The following is a 12678-nucleotide window of genomic DNA, read 5'->3' as shown; positions in this document are numbered from 1 at the left end:
AGGTGGTGAGAGGTGAGTCCAGGTGGTGAGAGATGAGTCCAGATGGTGAGAGATGAGTCTAGGTGGTGAGAGATGAGTCTAGGTGGTGAGCTATGAGTCCAGGTGGTGAGAGGTGAGTCCAGGTGGTGAGAGATGAGTCTAGGTGGTGAGCTATGAGTCCAGGTGGTGAGAGGTGAGTCCAGGTGGTGAGAGATGAGTTTAGGTGGTGAGAGGTGAGTCCAGGTGGTGAGAGATGAGTTTAGGTGGTGAGAGATGAGTCCAGGTGGTGAGAGGTGAGTCTAGGTGGTGAGAGGTGAGTTTAGGTGGTGAGAGGTGAGTCCAGGTGGTGAGAGATGAGTTTAGGTGGTGAGAGGTGAGTCCAGGTGGTGAGAGATGAGTCTAGGTGGTGAGAGATGAGTCCAGGTGGTGAGAGATGAGTCCAGGTGGTGAGAGATGAGTTTAGGTGGTGAGAGATGAGTCCAGGTGGTGAGAGATGAGTCCAGGTGGTGAGAGATGAGTTTAGGTGGTGAGAGGTGAGTCCAGGTGGTGAGAGGTGAGTCCAGGTGGTGAGAAGTGAGTCCAGGTGGTGAGAGAAGAGTTTAGGTGGTGAGAGATGAGTCCAGGTGGTGAGAGGTGAGTCCAGTTGGTGAGAGGTGAGTCCGGGTGGATGAGTCCAGGTAGTGAGAGATGAATCCAGGTGGTGAGAGATGAGTCCAGTGGAGAGGTGAGTCCAGTTGGTGAGAGGTGAATCTAGTTGGTGAGATGTGAGTCCAGGTGGTGAGAGGTGAGTCCAGGTGGTGAGAGATGAGTTCAGATGGTGAGAGGTGAGTCCAGGTGGTGAGAGATGAGTCTAGGTGGTGAGAGATGAGTCCAGGTGGTGAGAGATGAGTTCAGATGGTGAGAGGTGAGTCCAGGTGGTGAGAGATGAGTCTAGGTGGTGAGAGATGAGTTCAGATGGTGAGAGGTGAGTCCAGGTGGTGAGAGATGAGTTTAGGTGGTGAGAGGTGAGTCCAGGTGGTGAGAGGTGAGTCCAGGTGGTGAGAAGTGAGTCCAGGTGGTGAGAGAAGAGTTTAGGTGGTGAGAGATGAGTCCAGGTGGTGAGAGGTGAGTCCAGTTGGTGAGAGGTGAGTCCGGGTGGATGAGTCCAGGTAGTGAGAGATGAATCCAGGTGGTGAGAGATGAGTCCAGTGGAGAGGTGAGTCCAGTTGGTGAGAGGTGAATCTAGTTGGTGAGATGTGAGTCCAGGTGGTGAGAGGTGAGTCCAGGTGGTGAGAGATGAGTTCAGATGGTGAGAGGTGAGTCCAGGTGGTGAGAGATGAGTCTAGGTGGTGAGAGATGAGTCCAGGTGGTGAGAGATGAGTTCAGATGGTGAGAGGTGAGTCCAGGTGGTGAGAGATGAGTCTAGGTGGTGAGAGATGAGTTCAGATGGTGAGAGGTGAGTCCAGGTGGTGAGAGATGAGTTTAGGTGGTGAGATGTGAGTCCAGGTGGTGAGAGGTGAGTCCAGGTGGTGAGAGATGAGTCTAGGTGGTGAGAGATGAGTCCAGGTGGTGAGAGATGAGTTCAGATGGTGAGAGGTGAGTCCAGGTGGTGAGAGATGAGTCTAGGTGGTGAGAGATGAGTTCAGATGGTGAGAGGTGAGTCCAGGTGGTGAGAGATGAGTTTAGGTGGTGAGATGTGAGTCCAGGTGGTGAGAGGTGAGTCCAGGTGGTGAGAGATGAGTTTAGGTGGTAAGAGGTGAGTCCAGGTGGTGAGAGGTGAGTCCAGATGGTGAGAGGTGAGTCCAGGTGGTGAGAGATGAGTTCAGATGGTGAGAGGTGAGTCCAGGTGGTGAGAGATGAGTCTAGGTGGTGAGAGATGAGTCCAGGTGGTGAGAGATGAGTTCAGATGGTGAGAGGTGAGTCCAGGTGGTGAGAGATGAGTCTAGGTGGTGAGAGGTGAGTCCAGGTGGTGAGAGATGAGTCCAGGTGGTGAGAGGTGAGTCCAGGTGGTGAGAGATGAGTTTAGGTGGTGAGAGGTGAGTCCAGGTGGTGAGAGATGAGTCCAGATGGTGAGAGGTGAGTCCAGGTGGTGAGAGATGAGTTCAGATGGTGAGAGGTGAGTCCAGGTGGTGAGAGATGAGTTTAGGTGGTGAGAGATGAGTCCAGGTGGTGAGAGGTGAGTCCAGGTGGTGAGAGATGAGTTTAGGTGGTGAGAGATGAGTCCAGGTGGTGAGAGGTGAGTCCAGGTGGTGAGAGATGAGTTCAGATGGTGAGAGGTGAGTCCAGGTGGTGAGAGATGAGTTTAGGTGGTGAGAGATGAGTTTAGGTGGTAAGAGGTGAGTCCAGGTGGTGAGAGGTGAGTCCAGATGGTGAGAGGTGAGTCCAGGTGGTGAGAGATGAGTTCAGATGGTGAGAGGTGAGTCCAGGTGGTGAGAGATGAGTTTAGGTGGTAAGAGGTGAGTCCAGGTGGTGAGAGATGAGTTTAGGTGGTAAGAGGTGAGTCCAGGTGGTGAGAGATGAGTTTAGGTGGTGAGAGGTGAGTCCAGGTGGTGAGAGATGAGTTTAGGTGGTGAGAGGTGAGTCCAGGTGGTGAGAGGTGAGTCCAGATGGTGAGAGGTGAGTCCAGGTGGTGAGAGATGAGTTCAGATGGTGAGAGGTGAGTCCAGGTGGTGAGAGATGAGTTTAGGTGGTGAGAGATGAGTCCAGGTGGTGAGAGGTGAGTCCAGGTGGTGAGAGATGAGTTTAGGTGGTGAGAGATGAGTCCAGGTGGTGAGAGGTGAGTCCAGATGGTGAGAGGTGAGTCCAGGTGGTGAGAGATGAGTTCAGATGGTGAGAGGTGAGTCCAGGTGGTGAGAGATGAGTTTAGGTGGTGAGAGATGAGTTTAGGTGGTAAGAGGTGAGTCCAGGTGGTGAGAGGTGAGTCCAGATGGTGAGAGGTGAGTCCAGGTGGTGAGAGATGAGTTCAGATGGTGAGAGGTGAGTCCAGGTGGTGAGAGATGAGTTTAGGTGGTAAGAGGTGAGTCCAGGTGGTGAGAGATGAGTTTAGGTGGTAAGAGGTGAGTCCAGGTGGTGAGAGATGAGTTTAGGTGGTGAGAGGTGAGTCCAGGTGGTGAGAGATGAGTTTAGGTGGTAAGAGGTGAGTCCAGGTGGTGAGAGGTGAGTCCAGGTGGTGAGAGATGAGTTCAGATGGTGAGAGGTGAGTCCAGGTGGTGAGAGATGAGTCCAGATGGTGAGAGGTGAGTCCAGGTGGTGAGAGATGAGTTCAGATGGTGAGAGGTGAGTCTAGTTGAGATGTGAGTCCAGGTGGTGAGAGGTGAGTCCAGGTGGTGAGATGTGAGTTCTGGTGGTGAGAGAGGGAGCCCAGCTGATGAGAAGTGAGTCCAGGTAGATGAGTCCAGGCAGTGAGACCTGGATTCTAGTGGTGAGAGGTGGAAGTCCTAGGCAAAGTGAATAAGTTGGTCCCTGATCCAAATAGACAATGGGGAGCCACTGAGGAATTCAGAGCTGGAGAGTGACACAAGGACTCTTGTTGTTAAAAGATTAATCAGATCTCAAGTAAAACAAAGTTTCTGCAGGAAGCTACTGCTAAACGCTTCATGGACCAGGTGGTTCCCAATTCTCTTGGCTGCCTGCACTTCTCCTGGGCAGTCATGTTGCTCTTATAAAGCTCTTTTGATATTTTCTTTCTCCCAAAGACAGTCAGCCAGTGAGTGTGAGCCATGCATGTTGTGTTTACGCAGCACCCAGCATGACCCATGGAAAATGTTCGGTCAATGTGCATTGGGAGTAAAGGCCTGAAGTTGTCAGAACTGGTGCTTCTGCTCCTTCGCTCTACAGATATAAACTGGAAATAATACCACGTCCTTCCTTAAGAATGCAGTATGAGCCAGGAGGGGTGTAGCCCCAGCTACTTGGGAGGCTGAGGTGGGAGGATTGCTTGAAGCCAGGAGTTTGAGGCTGCAATGAGCTGTGATTGCACCACTGCACTCCAGCCTGGGCAACAGAACAAGATCCTGTTTCTCAAAAAAAAAAAAAAAAAAAAAAAAAAGAATATGAAATTTTGTATGCTTTGATCAGATCAATATCTCCCTATACCTGACCCAGCCCCTGGCAACCACCATTCTACCTCTCGGCTTTTATGAGTCGGATTTTTTTAGATCTCATATATAAGTGAGATGATGCAGTATTTGTTTTTCTGTATCTGGATTATTTCACTTACCATAATGTTCTCAAATTTCATCCAGGTGGCAAATGACAGAATTTCCTCCTTTTAAAGGCTGAATAGTATTTGACCTGTAATCCCAGCTATTCCAGTGTGGGTGACAGGCTGGATATTTTTCTTTTTTTTGTATTTTTATATTTTTAGTAGAGATGGGGTTATTTTTGCGGCTAATTTTTGTATTTTTAGTAGAGACGGGGTTTCACCATGTTTGCCAGACTGGTCATAAACTCCTGACCACAGGCGATCGGCCTGCTTCAGTCTTATTTTTTAATTTTTTACTAGAGGCAGGGGTCTTGCTATGTTGTTATTATTTTTAATTGACACATAATAATTGTATATATTTATGGAGTACAGTGATATTTTGATGCATATAAACAATGTACAGTGATCAAATCAGGGTGATTAGAGTATCCATCATCTCAAACATGTATCATTTCTTTGTGTTGAGGACATTCAAAATCTTCTCCTTTAGCCATTTGAAAATATACAATAAATTATTGTTAACTGTAATCACCCCACAGTGCTTTAGAGCAGTAGAACTTGTATGTTTTTGAGACCTAAGATTTGTGCAGCATGGTGACTATAGTTAATAATATTGTACATTTCAAAATTGCTAAAAGAGTAGATTTTCTTTTTTCTTTTTTTTTGAGACAGAGTTTGTCTTGTCACCCAGGCTGGAGTGCAATGGCACGATCTTGGCTCACTACAACCTCCATCTCTTGGGTTCAAGTGATTCCCCTGCCTCAGTTTCCTAAGTAGCTGGGATTACCTGTGCCCACCACCACGCCTGACTATATTTTTTCAATTTTTAAACATTAAATTTTTTTGGTGATATCTAGACTTCTAAAAAGAGTGGATTCTAAATATTCTTATTAGAGAAAAAATAAGCAGGAGATGTGATATGTTTATTAGCTTGATTTATTCATTCCATAATATAGACATATGTGAAAACACCACATTGTACCTCATAAATATATACAATTATTATTTGTCAATTAAAATGAAATAAAATACTAGTATTCATTAAAATAAAAGTACTGTTATTCATTCAAAAAAGCAGCAATGGGCCGGGCGCAATGGCTCACGCCTGTAATCCCAGCACTTTGGGAGGCTGAGGCGGGTGGATCACGAGGTCAGGAGTTTGAGACCAGCCTGGTCAATGTGGTGAAACCACTTCTCTACTAAAAATACAAAAATTAGCCAGGCGTGGTGGCACACACTTGTAGTCCCAGCTACTCCAGAGGCTGGGGCAGAAGAATCCCTTGAACCCGGGAGGTGGAGGTTGCAGTGAGCCGAGATAGTGCCATTGCACTCCAACCTGGGTGACAGAACGAGACTCCGTCTCAAACAAAAAACAAACAACAACAACAACAACAACAACAAGAAAAACCCCAAAAAACAAAAGACAAAAACAAAACCAAAAACCAGCAATGGCATCTTAGGCCTGAAAGTCAATGTGGGTGAGGGCTCCCCATCTCCAAGCAGCCCAGATCTCTTGGGTTGTTTTGCAGAAGAGCGAGTGCATATATTTCACTGAACATGCTCATGCTTCCTGGGCATCATTTTCCTAAGAGTTCACAGGCTTGGTGGATATGTTCTGCCTTCACACACCATCAAAGAATGGCCATGTATCTAACTTGTTCACGCTCGCCCCCTGGGCACATCCATGAATTCACCTTTGTAGCCACAGCGCTGTTTCTCTGCCTGGAGTCCGTATTTGCATCTATGTCACCAGCCCGTGCTTCTCTCTGAATCTCAGGTCCTGACCTCCGGGCCCCCCTTTACTTTTGTTGGGAGTTGCAGAAGTGAGAGCTCATCACAGTGATGAAAGGAGGCGGTGTTGCGCAAAGATCTTTGGCAACTTTTCATCATTCTGGCCTTCCTTGGGGGGTAAACAATTCATGGGCCAGCGACAAGATGAGACAGCATCTTGTCAGGCAGGATTTTGTTCTCCACAATCTGGGAAGACATCCAAGCACCCCAGGTGTTCCTTCCCTCCCTGAAAGGATGAAAGTTTTGCAAGGCATTGAGCTAGCGATGCAATGGGGAGCCCAGCTGTGCAGCTGTAATTTCTCAAGCAATCTCCAAGAGAATTCTTGATGTTTTTTTACTTCATCTCATTTTTTTATGTTCCTTCTGGGTGTCTATTGCCATGTGCATTCTCAATTAAAAAATTCAAACACGTTTAGTAGTAGCAGTCACACCAGCAGTAGTAGCTGTTGTTGTAGTAGGATGAAAATCTTGATTGCCTTTGCAACTCTTCTTGCAACTCAGCCCTGTGAAGAAGGGGGATTGATTTATCATCAAGGCAAGGAATGCATATCACCCATGTCACTTTTCAAAACAAAATTTACATACAATATACATGGAAGCTGTCAATCACACAGAATACCTATATTTCGGGTGTGATAGGTATTCTTTTACTGACCTTCACTTATCTGAGTCACAGGATTGAGGGATGCTCCTCATTCACTTAGAGCATTTTTTTTTCTTTTTCATAGACAAGGGGTCTTGCTGTGCTGCCCAGGCTGGTCTCGAACTCCTGGGCTTAAGCGATCCTCCCACCTCAGCCTTTCAAAGAGAGCTGGGATTACAAGAGAGAGGACTTAGAGCATTTTAAGGATAGAAATGCGAATCCCGACAACAACTGTGCAACTGCATGGAGAAAACTGAGGTTTAAGAACAGTTACATAACTTGGCTCCCAAGTATTGCAGCTGGGCTCTGAAGGCAGCTCTCTGGAACTCCCAGGTCTTCTTATTTCCCTTCCTTTATGGCCCAAGGATGGGCTCCATGAAAAAGAAATGAAGGAAATGCTTGGCTACTCTCTGTGACCATCCTGAGACGCTCACATGAGTTTGGCAGAATAAATGAGTTAGTCAAAGCTGCTCTGGGGGAACTGAAGCAGGTTTGATAACAAAGGCAGTTCTGTCTCTCTCACCTTAACCTGCATGGCTGCACATCTGCATTCTCTGATGTGGTGCATCTTTTGACCATTTATGTGTTGCTTCTATCCCTACCAAGTTGCTATCGATGTGTGTGTGTGTATGTGTGTGGTGTGAGGGGTGCAGGTGGAAGAGATGCAAATTCAAGTGAGGCATTTTCATTCTGTAGCAAGCAGATAGTTGAACAGCACGATGATAAAAATGTATCCTTTGAAATCAGACTTTCTGGGTTGGATTCGTGACCCTAGTGACTCGAATTCCGAGTTATGTAACCTTTTGGTGACTGAGTTTCCTTACCTGTAAAGAAGCGGTAGTAATACCCACGTTACTGGCGTGTGGTGAGGGGTTAATATATCTAAAACACTTGGAAGAGTTTCTGTCATCTAGGAAGCATTCTGTTTTACTCCCCAAATACTTACTGACTTCATCCTTTTCTCTCCAACATCCCTTCCTGTGCCGTCGTTGAGATGTCCAATATCTGTGACCTGGGGAGCAGATGTAGACTCCTAATAAATCCCTACTAGCTGGTTGTGTGACCTGGAAAGGCCCCTGCCACACCCCAGGACAACCGCCTCTTTAGTGTCCACAAGGAAGTTGTCTCTGGTTAGCCGGCTGGTGTTTTGGAGGCTGTGTGGTGTGTGCGTTGCAGGTCTTTTTCATGATGAAGGTGGAGGAAAGGAGGTGGCCATAACCGATACTATCCATGAGCTGGGCCAAGTCTTCAGGGAGGACCTGGTTCACACCCCATGGGATGAGATGACCTAAGAGCAATTAATGATGCCTGTAATCATTGAGGTGTTAGTGAGGCAGGAGATGAAGATAGAGGGATAATTATTGTGTATTAGTACCATGAACAAGCAGAAATGGCAACGGTGGTGACTCTTGCAATGAAGAGTCACAAGCATGTTTCTGTGTTCAAGAAAGGGGTGAGGAAAGAGATAGGGAAGAACGACTGAGAGAATCGCAGCAAGTATGTGAAAGGGTGCTTGGGTAGAAGATGATAGCTAGAAGAGGAGCTTCAACAGAATTGGCTGCGCCAGGCCCTTTCTACACAGAACGATGAAATGAAAGTCCACTGTTGTCAACAATGTATCAACTGATGGGACATTGTGAATCTAAGGGAGTCTATTGATAAGATGTAGAGGCCTTTCTAGAAAGAACCTGAAAGGCCAGAAGTGGAAAATGTCTATGTGAAATCAGATCCCCCAAAGACTGACCTTGAGAAAGTCTCCTCCTCTCCTTCCCTCCCTGTCTCCCTCCCTCTCCCCATTCCTCCCTTCCTCCCTCCCGCCCTCCCTTCTTTCCTTCCTTTTTTCCTTCCCAAACCCACCACATGCTTTCCTTCCTGCCCCAGGACCATTGCACAGGTTGTGATGCTTCCCTGGCTCTTCTTCCTCACTCTCTCTTTTTTACCTGACTGATGTCCATTCATACTTCAGATGTCAGCTTTAATGTCAGCTTTCTTAGGGACTTCCCTGACCTGCTTTCACTTCCACGGGGGAAGATCTCCTTCATTTTATGCATCAGTCACACCTGGCCCTCTTCCTTTTGATCCTTTTTATTTTAATTTTTTTTTGAGATGGAGGCTTGGTCCGTCGCCCAGGCTGGAGTGCAGTGGTGTGATCTCGGCTCACTGCAGCCTCTGCCTCCCGGGTTCCAGTGATTCTCCCACTTCAGTCTCCTGAGTAGCTGGGACTACAGGCATGCGCCACCACGCCTGGCTAATTTTTGTATTTTTAGTAGAGACAGGGTTTTACCATATTGGCCAGGCTGGTCTCGAACTATTGACCTCATGATTCACCCACCTCGGCCTCCCAAAGTGCTGGGATTACAGGCATGAGCCACCACGCCCAGCCCTCCTTTGATCCTTTTAATGACTCAGGTCAACATTTATCCCCTCTGTTGATGGAGCACTCACTCACTGTGTGCTAGGCGCTATAGTGAGCACTTTAAGGAACATTATCTCATTTAATTCTGACAGCCCTGCAAGATAAGAATCTTTATTATAACCATTATATATCAGGGAAACTGAGGCACAGAGAGTTTAAATAGTTTGGCCAGGGTCTCTCAGTTAATAATCACCCGCATCACAATTTGAACCGAAAGCTGACTCCAAAATCCACACTGTGCAATACTTCCTGCAGCATAGAGGGAGGAGGGGTGAGGCTGGACAAGTATGCAGGGGCTTCTCAGAGCAAGATGGCTCTGCTTTTCCTAGCCCCTTCTGACACTCAGAACTTATCCTGTAAAACAGGGATCATTGGCCAGGTGAGGTGGCTCATGCCTGTAATCCCAGCACTTTGGGAGGTCGAAGCAGGCAGATCATGAGGTCAGGAGTTCAAGACCAGCCTGACCAACATGGTGAAACCCCGTCTCTACTAAAAATACAAAAATTAGCTGGACGTGGTGGCGCATGCCTGTAGTCCCAGCTACTCAGGAGACTGAGGCAGGAGAATCGCTTGAACCTGGGAGGCAGAGGTTACAGTGAGCCGAGATCACGCCACTGCACTCAGCCTGGCAACAGAGCGAGACTCCGTCTCAAACAAACAAAAAACAGGGATCATTAAACCCCCTTTTGGGTCTTACCAAACAGAGATACAATGCTTTGCAGGGACATATGGTTAAGTCAATAGATGACTCCAGTGATGAACTGGGAAAGCTGGGAGGAGAGAACTGCTTAGTGGTCCATGGTTATGCCTCTGGAGGTGGGGAGACAAAGGGGACCCTGGACTTCTACTAACACAATGTGGAAACTGAAAGAAATAATCCTCACCTCCACCCCATATATTACTTATACGTTTGGTAGTCTTATAGAATATAAGTAACTGGGCCGGGCGCAGTGGTTAATCCCAGCACTTTGGGAGGCCAAGGCAGGTGGGTCACCTGGGGTCAGGAGTTTGAGACCAGCCTGGCCAACATGGCGAAACCCTGTATCTACTAAAAATACAAAAAATAGCTGGGTGTGGTGGTGGGCACCTGTAATCCTAGCTACTTGGGAGGCTGAGGCAGGAGAACCACTTGAATTTGGGAGGCAGAGGTTGCATGAGGTGAAATCGTGCCACTGCACTCCAGTCTGGGTGACAGAGTGAGATTCTGTCTCAGAACAAAACAAAACAAAACAAAACAACCCACTGTTTTAGTCCTTTGTGAGGCTCCCTGGAAAATTATAGCCCATGCTTGATTGCTTCTGTGCCAGGGAACTCACTACCTTGTAAAGCATGGCCTCCATGGTTAGAAGCAATAAGGTCTTTCTTAGAGTGAAATAAGAAGCGACTGGTGATGGGCACAGGGTCTCCTTTTTGGGGGGATGTAAATACCTTGGAACTAGATAGAGGTGCTGGTTGCACAACAATTGTGAATTCACCAAATGCCACTGACTTTAAGATGGCTCATTTTATGTGAATGTCATTTTGATAAACAAAAAGAGCATAAACCATGTGTGGAGACCTCCCCACATACCAGGCCCTGAACTAAATGAAAAACCCCATTGTCTTAATGGATCCTCCCAGCAACTTGATGAGAGAGGTACTTTTATCATCCAGTTTTATTTTATTTTTTAGTTTATTTTGTTTTATGTATTTATTTATTTTTTGAGATGGAGTCTCGCTCTGTCACCCAGGCTCGAGTGCAGTGGTGCAGTCTCCACTCACTGTAACCTCCGCCTACCAGGTTCAAATGATCGTCCTACCTCAGCCTCCCGGGTAGCTGAGATTACAGGTGCCCGCCACCACACCCAGCTACTTTTGTATTTTTATTAGAGATGGGGTTTCACTATATTAGTCAGGCTGGTCTCAAACTCCTGACCTCAGGTGATCCACCTGCCTCCCAAAGAGCTGGGATTACAGGCTCACTGAGCCACCACACCCAGCCCATTCACAGTTTTATAGGTCACGAAAACAGAGGGTCAGAGAGGTTGAGCAAGTTGCCCAAGGTAACACAGCTCTAAAGGGTCAAGCCTAGGTCTGCATCTCTCCCACAGTGGATACTGTACTGCTTGCTTCCTATGTCAGTTTCTCACCTTCCAGGAAAATTAGAAAGATAATAAGGAAGACAGCAAAGCATGGTGAACTGGATGATTACAAAGGGAACTTTCCAGGTCTAAAGTGGAAAATTAAATAAGACAACGCACACAGTAACACTCTGCAAACTTTATCTGTTTATTTGTTCATATATTCACTTAAATATTTACCTAATGTCAGCCGGGAGCAGTGGCTCACACCTGTAATTCCAGCACTTTGGGAGGCCTAGGCGGGCGGATCACCTGATGTCAGGAGTTCGAGACCAGCTTGACTAACATGGCGAAACCCCGTCTCTAACAAAAACGTAAAAATTAGCTCAGTGTGGTGGTGCGTGCCTGTAATCCCAGTTGTTCTGGAGGCTGAGGCAGGAGAATCGCTTGAACCCAGGAGGCAGAGGTTTCAGTGAGCGGAGATCACGCCATTGCACTCCAGCCTGGGCAACAAGACTGAAAATATGTCTCAAAAAATAAAAAATAAAAGAATTAAATAAGTAAAATAAATACAAGAATGAGAGGAATGTGCCCAATATTTTAAGGGGAAGTTGTAGGGTCAAATTTTGGGTTTTATGGGCCTGAGGCACATTTACCTTTGTGAGTTCCTTCTTCCATCAAAAATAAATAAATAGATAAAACTTTATTGATGTAGCTTATATGAGGTACCTGGAATAGTCAAAGGCATATACAGAAGGTGGTATCTGTGGTATCAGTGGTTGCCAGGGGTTGGGGGACGAGGAGGAGGGAAGGAGCAGTAATTGCTTAAAGAGTGTAGACTTTCTGTTTTGCAAGATTTAAAGGGTTCAGGAGATGGATGGTGGTGAAGGTTGCACAATACTGTGAATGTACATAATGCTGCTGAACTGAACACTTAAAAATGGTGAAGAGGGTAAATTTTGTTATGTGTAGTTTACCACAATGAAAAAAAAATTGAAAAGGCAAAGTGCAGTGGCTCACGCTTCTAATCTCAGCATTCTGGGAGGCCAAGGTGAGAGGATCACTTGAAGCCAGGAGTTTGAGACCAGCCTGGGCAACAGAGAAAGACCCCATCTCTACAAAACAAACAAACAAACAAAACAAACAAACAAACAAACACAAAAATTAGCCAAGTGTGGGGGCATGCACCTGTAGTCCCAGCTACTCAGGAGGCCGAGACAGGAGGCTCACTTGAGCTCAGGAGTTTGAAGCTGCAGTAAGCTATGATTATGCCACTGCATTCCAGTCTGGGCGTCAGAGTGAGATCCTGTCTCAAAAACCCCCCAAAACTCCCAAAACGTGAAAAACACCCCTACATTGGTATAGAGATGAATATAAATTGTGTATCACATAAATAACATACAATGCAATATGTATTTATTATTATATTCATATTTTTCTTCTGATTTAAAACAAAATTACAGGTCGGGCACAGTGGCTCACATCTGTAATCCCAGCACTTGGAGAAGCCGAGGTGGGCAGATCACCTGAGGTCAGGGGTTTGAGACCAGCCTGATCGACATGGTGAAATCCCGTGTCGACTAAAAATACAAAAAATTAACTGGGC

The sequence above is a fragment of the Macaca fascicularis genome, chromosome 19 (assembly GCF_037993035.2).
Source record: "Macaca fascicularis isolate 582-1 chromosome 19, T2T-MFA8v1.1".
Taxonomy (NCBI): Eukaryota; Metazoa; Chordata; class Mammalia; order Primates; family Cercopithecidae; genus Macaca; species Macaca fascicularis.
Note: the sequence above shows the minus strand (reverse complement) of the source record.